At 32.0% G+C, this 13,235-nt stretch overlaps 1 pseudogene; it reads left to right on the plus strand.

Moving 5' to 3' along the window:
* The first annotated feature begins 2,204 nt into the window (after positions 1 to 2,204).
* On the plus strand, positions 2,205 to 2,321 carry LOC145291636 (5S ribosomal RNA; annotated as a pseudogene).
* Positions 2,322 to 13,235: the final 10,914 nt, after the last annotated feature.

The following is a 13,235-nucleotide window of genomic DNA, read 5'->3' on the forward strand; positions in this document are numbered from 1 at the left end:
AAAAAAAAAAAAAAAAAAAAAAAAGTAAAAGAACAGATTTTCCGGGAAAATTTTCGGTTGCCCCCCCTAGGGGTGTCTTTCGGATTAAAATGGCTAAAATTGAAACTTTTGTGCTTATTACAAAAATTGATGCCTTGGGTTTTTATAAAACTTTCTGAGAAGTTATAACTAACTGATTTCTATATAGTTTTGTTTTTCTATACTTCGTGATAACTCTTTGGTTATGCCCCAGGAGCTCATTTAGGGCTAACAAAAACACTCCATTTTTAGACTATTTTACCATATTTGTTCAGAATTTCTGTGTGTCTATTTAGCAGTTTTGTATGGTGCTGAACTCAAATTTAAACATGTTAAGGCCTTGGAAACTTTGGGGGCTTAATTAGGGGACGCAAGTGGTGGACTTTGTCATTTTTTTTTTGTTTGTTTTTTGTTTCATGGTGAAGAACTCAAATTTACATATGTTAAGGCCTAAAACTGCACCGTTTGTTCATTTTCACCAGGATTTGACTTCCCCTGGAAATTTTGGGGGCTAAATGGGGGGGGGGCAAATGCTGAACTTTTTTGTACCTCGTTCACTGTGCAATTACGGGGGACCATGCATGCTTCACTTGTTTATGTTGTTTTTGCAGAACATGATTGAGTTTTGCAAAAGGAAAATAAATAAAAGACAACGACGCCAATGTTTGGTCAGGAAGCTGATATCTTCAGACAGCCTGATCTCGTAGCACCAGAGTTTCAAAGTTTTCTTTCTTATTCGTCCGGTCGGAATAATATCATTGTTTTGCTTTTCAATTTCCCTCATCTGATGCTAACTGCAAGAGAAGTTGGTTTTCAGCGTGGGGCTATTTAACCTTCGACTCAAGGAAAATTAATTCCAACTCCGTTCGCTTTTGTTTCTGGATTTTGCAAATTGTTCAGGATTCCTCTGGGTATTCCTGTTCGCCTCAATCTCGCGGTCCATAAATCATCCCAGAATCATAATTGGTACGACTTGCGGTGCAGGTTCACAGACAAACCATGAAACCCCGGGGAAAAAAAGATCCACAACATTACTATTTTATAGAAACACACACACACACTTATTTATAAAAAAAAAAAACAGACACACTGAATTATGGGTTGAACATTCTAGTAAAGGAAATAACAGATTCCATTTTGCATAAAGCGATTATCTACGGTCAAGAATAAAATTGGTTACTGGTTGATATAATGAATATGAATGTATCCGCGTTCCTGAACACAAGAATTTGATTGGTTAGTATGAGCCATAAATATAGACGGGTATTGCAGCCTGTGAGAAACGTTGAAAGCCTAAAGATTAAGAATATTACCAACTACGGCTACAAACAGCCGTTTATAAGGCAACTTACTATATTTTATTACCCAATTATTTAAATAAGAGCCTTCATCTACTTTAAATAAATATAACCGCTTTCCGTATCAATATATATAACCTCTTTCCGTATCAATATATATATATATATATATATTTGGATTTTCAGAATGTAAGAGATTGTATAATAAATTCCACAGCCAAACAACGTCGCAGCTCACAAGAGCCATGGCAGTCAACGAACCGTCCAAGACTCGAGTTTCGCCCTCATTTGGGCTCATCAGTTAGACACATCCGAGCTCAGGATTCGAACCCCGAGCCTCTTTCATGCGAGGCAAGCACTCTACCAACTGAGCAAACGCCCCGCACACAAGAATTTCTATTAACCAACACAGATCAAGCAAACCATGTCGAAATCCGACTGTGAAATGAAGTGGGTTCATTTCACAGTCGGATTTCGGCGCAGTTTGCAAATGAGGGCAAAACTCGAGTCTTGGACTTCCGGTTCGTTGACTGTCATGGCTCTTGTGAGCTGCGACGTTGTTTGGCTGTGGAATTTATTATATATATATATATATATATATATATATATATATATATATATATATATATATATATTGATACGAAAAGAGGTTATATTTATTGATACGGAAAGAGGTTATATTTATTTAATATATATATATATATATACATTTAATAATATATATATATATATTTATTTAATAAATATATATATATATTATTTATTAAATATATATTTATTTATATATTTAATATATATTTATATATATTTTATATATATATATATTTAATATATATATATATATATATATATATATATATATATATATATATATATATATATATATATATATACGGCATAATCACGTTGACACCCCGGTTCTTGTCAGATCACCGAAGTTAAGCAATGTTGAGCCTGGCTAGTACCAGATGGGTGACCATTTGGGAACTCTAGGCGCTGTATTTGCTTTCCGCTTATCTCGGCATTGTTTCCAGTCGTTCTGAACCTCCACTTGCCACTGGTATTCAACAATGTCGAATCAGGAGAGGTGTGGTTGTAGATTGCGCAACTCTTGCCACAAAAACTTCCCGCGCAGGCTCCCTTACTGTGGGTATCCATAGTCTGTCAAGACTGAAGGAGGCCTCATATATATATATATATATATATATATATATATATATATATATATATATATATATATATATGGTAAAACTGGTAATTAGTAAAAACCTGAAGAGAGATTTTATAACAGGGCAACGCCAAGTGGCCTACTAGTATATATATATATATATATATATATATATATATATATATATGTATACTAGTAGGCCACTTGACGTTGCCCTGTTATAAAATACGCATAAATACTATATTTGAATTAATGCAGAATTCGTATTTATTATAAACAGACACACCGTGGGTATTAAACGTGACGTTAAATGCGTTAAAAAAAAAATGAAGTTAAAAGAAATGAAGTTAAAAAAAAAACGAAAGACACTGAGACATGTGCAAGTGAGAATTACGTGTAAGTAAAAAAATACTCAAGCTGAGATCAAAATAAAAACCAAGACAGTGAATCAAACACAATAGCCATTAGACCAGCTTGGCATGAATCTTTAAAAAGTATTTTCACACCAACTTATACTCAATATAAGGAAACTGTCATATTTAATTATCGCGCATGCGCAGTTGTAAAACTATTGAAAATAGATAAAAATCCGATCACCCACTCTCACGTACCATTTTTTTTTATTCTGACCCTTTAGTAACCGTTTTCTTTTTTCGCATGAAACCGGTTAAAAAGTTTTTCATGTGTCTCAGTACCCTATATACCAATTTTCAAGTCTGTAGATCCAAAATTCGTTGATTATTATGTTTTTAATTCAACGTCCCATATCTAACAAAGTTGTATTTTCTTTGTGAATAAATTAAAAAAAGGGGTTTTAATATGAATATCAATACACGAAAACCCCAATTTATATGAGTATAGATATTATATAGCACTAGTTTTCCTTCTACCTGCCCATGGAGCGGAGAGATAAAGAAACCTTCGAAGTTCATCTGCTCTATTTTACAGAGAGAATCCAAGGAACCTGATTACGTTTGTGTTTTAGTCACGTGTCTTTGTGTTGTGGGCATCGTGGTTTAATTGTTAACAGCAACATATTTCACAATCCAAATAAACGAATTTTAACTTTCAAATCCATGAAACACAATGTTTATTTTCTTGACTGCAGCAATAGCACACAAATTAATTATTTATTTTAAATTCTTGTTTGCTTTAAAATTCATATTGAATAAAGTTCAGTTTCAGTTTAAATCGAATTGTCTTCCGTTTTGTTGTTTTTTACTGCAATTTTTAATGTATTCCAATGTTTTTTGTAAAAAAGCTCATTCATTATCGTCAGTCTGACTGTTTGACAGATCTCACCTGCTCTTGCTTACTAGCATGACGTCATTTCCGATCGCACAGACCTTGTGTTTATGAAGGTTTGAGTTTGTCTACACATATGCAACAATTTTGAATAATTATAAACTGAAACACTTTAAATATTGTTTTATTGATTGGTAATATTAAGAATCTTATTGTCTCTTGGTCATTTTTCTGAAACAATAATTTCAAACGGAATTCATGTTCTGATATTATACATAAATATTTTGTCTCAACTTTTGAGATTATCTCTTCATTATGCTTATATCAAAACTGATCAGGTTTATGATCTCTTTTCGCCACGTACTTCCTGTAGTTACGTCACTTCCATCATTGACTATTTACATATTACATCATTGACTTCTATACATATGCAACAATTTTGTGTAATTATATATTTTGTGTAATACATATGCAACAATTTTGTGTAATTATAAACTGAAAAGTTTAAATATTGATTTATTGATTTGTAAAATTAAGAATCTTATCATCTCTTGGTCATTTTTCACCACGTACTTCCTGTATTTACGTCACTTCCATCATTGACTGTTTTCTAAGCCACGAGACACTTCAATTCTTTATATTACACTTTTTGATTCCATTTTTCTACCATTATCTTTTGATTCATTTATTCTTATCTTCAAATTGTCTTTCTTATGTGGGGAAAATTATTTTAAATAACAATTTTGAATTTCACCAACTGTGAAAATCAGATTTTAGTAGAGTGTATTCCAATTCCTGCTGAACCTGGACAAGAAACAAGTAGAAATGTTCAAAGCCGCAAAACATGGCGTCTTGTCAAGTCTTCTGAGTAAGTTTAAAGAACTCTTAGCTAAGTCAAATTATTACACATACTTAAAGCAATCATACGTATGTACATATATACACACATACATACATGCACACACACATACATACATACATACATACATACATGCATGCATGCACACACACACACATACATATATATATATATATATATATATATATACTAAGTTATAAAATGTATATGGCGATTAAGCTACAATGAATATTCCGCGTGGCTGTGTGTCTCTTTGTGTGCGTACATTTCTCTACCAAACTACTCTGTCAATTTTCAATCTACAGACTCGAGATTTGACATAAGGGGTATTTGAGATTTGAGAAAATCTTTTAATCGGTTTTCGGCCAGAAATCTGGCTGTCAAGGGGTTAAAATTCAACGATTTGACCTTTGAAAACTCTATTGAACTCCTCCGTCAACTTTGGGTCTAAACACTTGAAATTTTAGATGTAGGTGTCTTGAACTTAGATCAAACTTTTGTACTTGATTTCATACCAAAACAGTAAATATAAAGAGATCAAAATTTGGATCACAGTTTAAAAAAATTTTACCTCTAAGCCCATTTTTGGTCTAAACATTTGAAAGTTTACATGAAGTGTATTCAGACATAGAGCAAGTTTTTTTAATCGTTTTTGACCAAACATTTGGCTACCAAGAGGTCAAAATTAAATGAGTTTACCTATGCGGTTTCTAGTAGACTATTCAGTAAATTTCGGTCTAAACATTTGAAATCTTACATAAAGTGTATTCGGATACACAGCAAGTTTTATTTGGGGGGGGGTTACATGGACGTCACCACGTATCAAGCCCGGAGGCCACTCGGGGATAAGCGTTATTGCGTGTACAGTAATCAATGGGACAATATCGTAGTAATCGTTAGTAATGGAGATAATCAGTTTTGGGGCTAAAATTTGGCTTCCAAGAGTTCAAAGATAAAAGAGTTGACCTTTACAGACTCTACCAAACTCCTCCGCCAATTTTGCGTCTAAACACATGAAGATTTAGATGTAGGTAAATTGGACATAGGTAGTACTTTTTATTATATACATATATATATATATGCATATGCACATAAAGTTATGAACTGTATATAGCGTTCCAGCAAAGCGGGGCATAACTGCTAGTATATATATATATATATATATATATATATATATTGTCGGAGGAGTTTGGTAGAGTTCTCAAAGGTTAAATCGTTGAACTTTGACCCCTTAATCGCCAAATTTCTGTCTGAAAACCGATCACATAGATTTTCCCAAATCTCAGTACCCCGTATATCAAATTTCGAGTCTGTAGACTTAAAATTGACATAGTTATTGCGTAGGGAAATGTACACATACATACATACAGACAGACAGACAGACAGACACAGACAGATACACAGACATGTTCACTTTTATAGATATATAGATAGATTTATTTGTCGAATGTTGTTGAAAGAATGTTCTTTAGATACATTGACCCTTCAAAAAAACGTCTGCTTATTTAATACGCGAACAAAAGATAGCTTTTAATTTTAACCAATGAAAAACGTTCCTTTAATTATTCATAAAAATTAACGTTAGCAACAAATTGCGATGTAATTTTATTCTATTTATTTATATTTTATAGTTTAATTTTACTTTGCAAATTATATTGAAAGAATATATTTATTTCTAACACTAAATCTGTTCTGGTACATATTGATAAAAAAAAATATATTATTCTATTAGCAAAAAAAAAAACAATTGCTTAATTAGTGTAGTTATTTTTATCTGCCATCAGATAAAGTACTGGTGCTAGCAGCTCAGGCGGTCTAAAGATATCGACGTTTTGAGCTAAAATGCACCAAACATTAGTGTTATTGTTTCTTTTTTTTTTCATTGCAAAATTTGATCATGTTCTGCAAAGTCAAAAACAAAAATTACAATTTTACTTTACAAAACAATCAAACCAAACACTACGAATAAATATTCAAAGATATTAAGAACTTAAATCATAACAACCTTTGCTAAAATAATAGAACCCAAAAACGATTGATATGCCGTAAAATATAACCACCATAAAGACCATGAGTACACATTTGAAGATAGAACTTTTTTTTTTTTTAATTTCCCAAAATTACTGGAGTCGGAATTAAATAATACAACATTAGCATAAGGCAGTATTAATACAGACTATTACTTCCCCACCGCTCAACGCAGAGGGGAGCAATGGTGACCTTTGAAATACGTATATTCGATTCTGTAGTGAAAATACAAGAGACCTGACTAATGTCTTTTAGTCACATACGGTAACAGTCGTTTTTTTTTACATAGGAGTCACCACTTATCAAGGCCCTGAGGCTATTCGAGGATAAGGGTTATTGAGTGTACAGTAATCAATGGTATAATATCGTAGTAGTCGTTTTTACTGGAAATTTGGTAGATTGGATTACGTAAGGGGGGCAGTTCATCAAGAATTTGTTTATGTTGGACTTGAAGACGACCAGGTTGTAGTCAGCTGGGAAGCAGGCAAACGGAAGAGAGTTCCACAGCCGTGCAGTTCTAAGAAAGAAGCATCGTTCATGGAATCTACGTTTTGATTTAGGCACATTTAAAGAGTGGGGAAAGTTATTGACAGTGGTTTCAGCAAACTGGGTGTTTTTCGAGAAAGATTGTCGAGACTGGAGCTCAGACAAGCATTTGCCGAGGAAGTAACGATAAAACAAAGACAGCTTACTAAAATTATACAATGATAACACGTAAAATTGCTTTGTTGTTTTAATGATAATTGTTGCAGAATTTTATTATACAATATTATATATACATGATTAATACAAACCGTATTTTCCTCCACCTGTCGCCTGTAGGCGAAAAAGGTGGAAACCTTCGAAATACGTCTGCTCCATTTTAAATGTAAAACCCAAGAGACCTGACTTACATTTGTGTTTTAGTCGCGTGTGCTTGTCTACACATGCGCAACGATTTTGAATAATTGCAAATTGAAAAAAATTAAGTATTGGCGTATTGATCTATGATATTGAAAGATTGCGATCTCTTGGGTATTTTTTTTTTCTGAAACAATTGTCTCAAATAGAATTGAAGTCATGTTTTAGAATCGAGCATAAATGTATTGTCTCGATTTTAAAGGTACTTTTTCTTTTCATTGTATTTTTATAAAAACTAATCTGTTTGTTACATATGCTAAGATAAATGGAGTGTATCTATTCTCTCTTTGTGTGTTAGCAAACTAATTTTCAGCCACAAAACACTAATTCTATGTAAGGTAATGCCTTAGCTTCTTAGCCCCATTCCGGCTAGGGATTTTAACGTTCGGGAGTTCTATTCATGTGATACAGCGCAGACGGTAACGAAAAAAATGAATATAAAAGAAAGAAAGAAATCGATCACAGTAGAAACGTGGAGAACGTTCGAGATCACGTTAGAGAAGAGGATCTTGTGAGTAACGTCACGGTCATAACAACGAGGAAATAAACGCCTTGTTACAAAGAAAAAGCGCGGTAACGTTTTTTTTTTCTATTTTTGTCTTATTTGCAACTGAACATACAACGTTTTGGGTCCCGGAGATTACAACGTGTTGCCCTTATTAAAGACGATGCTGGGAAGAAATATCTCTAGAGACGCTTTCAACCGTAACCACTTATTTAAAAAACATAAATAAATAAACGTTATAACGCATGTGCTTTAATCTGAACAAAATGGTAAATGTTGTTTAATTGGCATTCTCATTAACGTCGATCTGATGGTCAATTAAAAATTCGTTAGAAAATGGTTGATTGAAGTGTTCATTAAATAGTATTATTCTCTAAATCGTGGTAAGCAGGTTACTCTTTCTTTTCTCTTCGTGATTTGATTTATGGTCTTCTTGCTGTTTATGAATCTAAGATTTATTTCAATCAAAGCCAGTTAGAATAAAAGTTTGACAACCGTAAAACGTTAATGATATTCGTAATAAAAATAAACAAAACAAAGACTAATTAATAATAAAAAACACTTGATGCTGATGTGAAATCTATCTACCTATCTCTCTCTTTTTATATATATATATATATATATATATATATATATAGTGCATTCACACTAGGGAAAACAGAAGGATCGGTCGAAAATATGTGCTTTTGAAAGAAATATTCATGTTTTTTTTTTCAAAAGAATGTTTGTATTCCTACACGTCAACACAAATGAAATAAATACAGAAAAAATGAAAACATTTATATATTTTTCGTATTGATTTTTATTCATATATATATATATATATATATATAAATATATATATTTATATATATATATATATATATATATAAATATATATATTTATATATATATGTATATATATAAATATATATATACATATATATATATATATATATAATTTCATGTAGAGACCTAGACGATTCATGTAGATTATGCCTTCGTGAAAAATTTACTATTCTATACTTTAAAGAACCCCAACATCTATTAAACTGTAGGAGAGAAATAGCGAACAACTGTGTTCACAGTATAAAATTCACTCTAGGATAGAGATACAAAATAATTTTAAACTAAAAAAAAACAATAGAAAATAAACAGATAAATAATAAAAATAAATAAATAAACATGCATACACACACACACACACACATATATATATATATGTGTGTGTGTGTGTGTGTGTGTGTGTGTGTGTGTGTGTGTGTGTGTGTGTGTGTGTGTGTGTGTATTAGTGGAGTGATTACGAAGAGGAATGGTAACTTTTTAAATGTTATGGTGCCAACAACAACAACATGATCTGTGGCCGCGTATCTCCAAATCGTACCAAGCCCGAAGCAATGGAATATTTCAACAAAGATAAGCACTCAGAAGTTGGTGCCATCATGAGGGGTGAACCCTTACTTACAATTCCAAATGATCGTAAGGTGAATCGGAATCTGCTCCGTTCGGAAGAGTGGTAATGATGAGGATGGGCGTGTGGTATCTGTGCACTTATTTTTCCTCATCCATTTCCGGCACTAAGAGGACAGAAAAACCATTTTATCTTTTGTATTATTTTTTGGGGTGTGTGGATACAAAGTGACTTTGGAAAGAAGGACGCTGAGGGGGGGGGGTAAAGTAAAAACAATCCAAATCAAAAAGAGATTGAATGTGAAAAGTTATTCATTTTTTTAAACTTTTTTTTTCCACTTTATGGGGTTCCTTACTTTTTACCTCGTCTGATTTATGCCGTGTTTGTAAGACGAAGACTGGTCAAATCGTTTTTATAGAAATATCTTGCAGTTAATATATAATATAATGGTTTATCACAACAATTATACACATTGTCATATGCTGTGACTTTTTAAAAATACACTACACGTTTTATTATTGAACCTTATATATATATATATATATATATATATATATATATATATATATATATATATATATATAGTAAGTTATAAAATGTATATGGCGATTAAGCTACACTGAATATTCCGCGTTTCATCCACTCTAGGATTATTCAGGCTTATGCGCGAATTCTGTGGTTGTTTGTCGTTTTTATATGCGCATCTTCTCTAAAACCTCAATAGAATATGCGCATATAAAAACGACAAACAACCACAGAATTCGCACATAAGCCTGAAGAATCCTAGAGTGGATTAAACGCAAAATATTCAGTGTAGCTTAATCGTCATATACATTTTATAACTTACTAACTAGTTCTACCTACGTATTGAGCACTTTTGAAGTAAATAATTAAAGTTTACGCATAAATCTATACTTTCGTATATCAATTTTATGTGAGTAAATTAAGTATATATATATATATATATATATATATATATATATATATATAGAGAGAGAGAGAGAGAGAGAGAGAGAGAGAGAGTATATTTTAAAAGTTAACTAAAAATGATTTCAAATATCTGAAATATTCTCCAGAAATGAATATTCAAAATGTTATTTTCTGTATATATATCTTTCTAACAATAATTTTCATAATAAAAGTATATTTAAGTAACGATACATAATAGTGTTTCATAAGTAGGGCCAAGACAGCAAAATATTCTTATTATTGTGTTGACTCTCGAGTATATATCTGAAACAGTTAATCAACAGAGAACAACATCACTCTATATAAAAACAAAAGATATCAACGGATATATACTCGGGTCAAAGCAATGAGAGGGATATTCTGTTGTCTTGGATCTATTCATAAATTATCATATTTAAGACTGATAATGTTTGTGTGTGTAGATATATATTTCTTACCCTGACGATTTGCAGCAGGGTCATGTGTAGCTAATTTGTCATAAATATACTTTACTACAAAGCTCGATTCATGTATTGAACACTGAAATAATTACTGAAACTCTATACACAATAATACTATATGGTATAAAGATGATCCTTTTTATATAATCGTTTTTAGCATATAATTCACTTTTAATCTGATTGTCTTCAAGTCCAACGTAAACAAATACTTGATGAGTCGTTCCACTTAAGTTAACAAATGTACCGAATTTCCATGACTAACAATTACTATATTGTTCAATTGACTACTGTACACTCTTAACCCTTATCCCCGAGTTGTCTTTGGACCTTGATAAGTGGTGATGTCTATGTACAAAAAATTTATATATAAATTAACATATAAAAGAAAAACTTAACCTAGATTTAAAACAGGTCAAGGCACTAGATATCTACGCTAAATAGCACACAAAAAGGAACGGGTCAACCGGCGGTAAAATGGGCCTTTGTCCTGTAAATGCCTGCTCATTGGCTGATTAGGAAGGGCGCGGTGGATACTAGAAAGCTAATTGGCTAACTAAAAACTTAATAGAAGGTGCGTATATAAAAACCAGAGACAACCACAACATTCTCGCATAAGCCTGTAGAATCCTAGAGTGGATGAAACACGGAACGGTCTGCTGATGATTCAATGAATGCTTTTTTCTTCTTCTTTATTTGATTTTTTCGTTTTTTCTTCTTTTTCTTTATTTTCTTTATTTTTTTTCGTTTCGTTTCTTTGTTCTTTTTTGTCTTTTCTTTATAGTTGTTTTTTTTCTTCTTTTTTTTATTCTGTTTCCTTTCTTGTACTTTTTATCTGTTCTTATCTTCTCAGATTTTGTTTTTTTCCTTTTTCTTCTTAGCATTTCTCTCTCTCTCTCTCTCTCTCCCTCTCTCTCTCTCTCTTTCTCTCTCTTACTTTTTCTTTTTCGTCTTTGTGTTCATCTTCTTTCTTTGTCATTTTTTCTTCTTTTCCTTTCTTTCTCGTCTTTGCCGTTTTCTTCTTTTTCTGCTTTACATTCTTTGTTTTTTTCTTTTTCTTTTTCCCTCTTTTATGTCTTTTATTTGTGTTTTCTTTTTCGTCTTCTCTTTATTTTTTCTTGTCTTTTCAGTGGCGTTTTCTTACTCTTTTTTCTCCTTCTTCTTCTTCTTCTTCGTCCTCGTCTTTTTCTTTTTCTTTTGTTTTCCTCGTTATCTCTTTCCTTCTCTTTTTCTTTTTCATTGACTTTCTCTTCGTCTTCTTTTTCTTCTTCTTTTTCTTTTTACTTCTTCTATTTCGTATTTGTCTTTTCTTTTCTTTTCTTTTTCTTTTAATTGATATTTTCTTTGTCCTCTATTTCTTCTTTTTCTTTTTCGTCCTCTGGTTTTTCCTTTCCATTAATTTTTCTTAGTCTTCTTCCTCAACGTGTTATCATCTAAATGATTTGTTTCATTTTTTTTTCTTTGCAGGTGAGTTCCATGCAAGGTCTCGTATATTTCCAGAAAAGTTTAAGGTAAACAAAAAAAACCCCACAAAATTGTCATAACTACTCCTGAGTATAACAGATTAGAAATTCAGAAAATCAAAATAGCTCAAATAGATCATACACTCTCACCACAATTAACCATCTTAACTTGTACTAACTTAAAAAAAAGAGGCAAAAACTAAGTTCCCCCGCCTGATGCCTTGAATTTTCAGAGAAAAATAAAAATTAACCTCAAAAGATGTGTTTTTATCACTAAACCACCCTGAGGCTAAGCACCAGAATTTTCCCAGGGTCAAATATTACGTTCCCAGATGTATACCCATGTGGTCTTGCTACTGAGTAATTTACGGAGACTTTGATCTTCAGAAAAGATTTTATGTCCCAGAAAGTGCTATTTGGGACATTTTGACCCCTTTTGACACCCTGGGGACACAACCAGAATTCCTCCAGGGTCAAATATTACTTTCTAGGTTGTATATCCAGATGATCTTTCTATTTGATGATTTTCAGTAAAATCTAATGGTCGGAAAAGATTATGTGTCCCGGAAAGTGGTATTTTTGACGATTTTGACCCCTTTTGATCCTCTGGGGACGCAACTAGAATGTTTATCAAAATTCCGAGAATGTTACATTTCCTCCCTTGGGTAGTTGTAACTTCATGCAAAATTTCAGAAAAATGTAACCAGTAGTTATCGATATTTTGGGGAACGAACGGACGAGATTGAATTCTAAGGTCCAAATCCGACTAAGTTGGTGTTCCAGTAATAATTTACCAATTACTGTACTAAGTTAAAATAATAATAATTTAACAATTATTGTACTAAGTTACAAAAATAATAATAATTTACCAATACCAAATGTACGTTTCTTTCAATTACTTTCAGTATTCGAACCATTGACCTAGAGATTTGTATGATTTCATTTTATTGTACGA

The sequence above is a fragment of the Euprymna scolopes genome, chromosome 12 (genome assembly GCF_053919585.1).
Source record: "Euprymna scolopes isolate OS-2025 chromosome 12, ASM5391958v1, whole genome shotgun sequence".
NCBI classification, from domain to species: Eukaryota; Metazoa; Mollusca; class Cephalopoda; order Sepiida; family Sepiolidae; genus Euprymna; species Euprymna scolopes.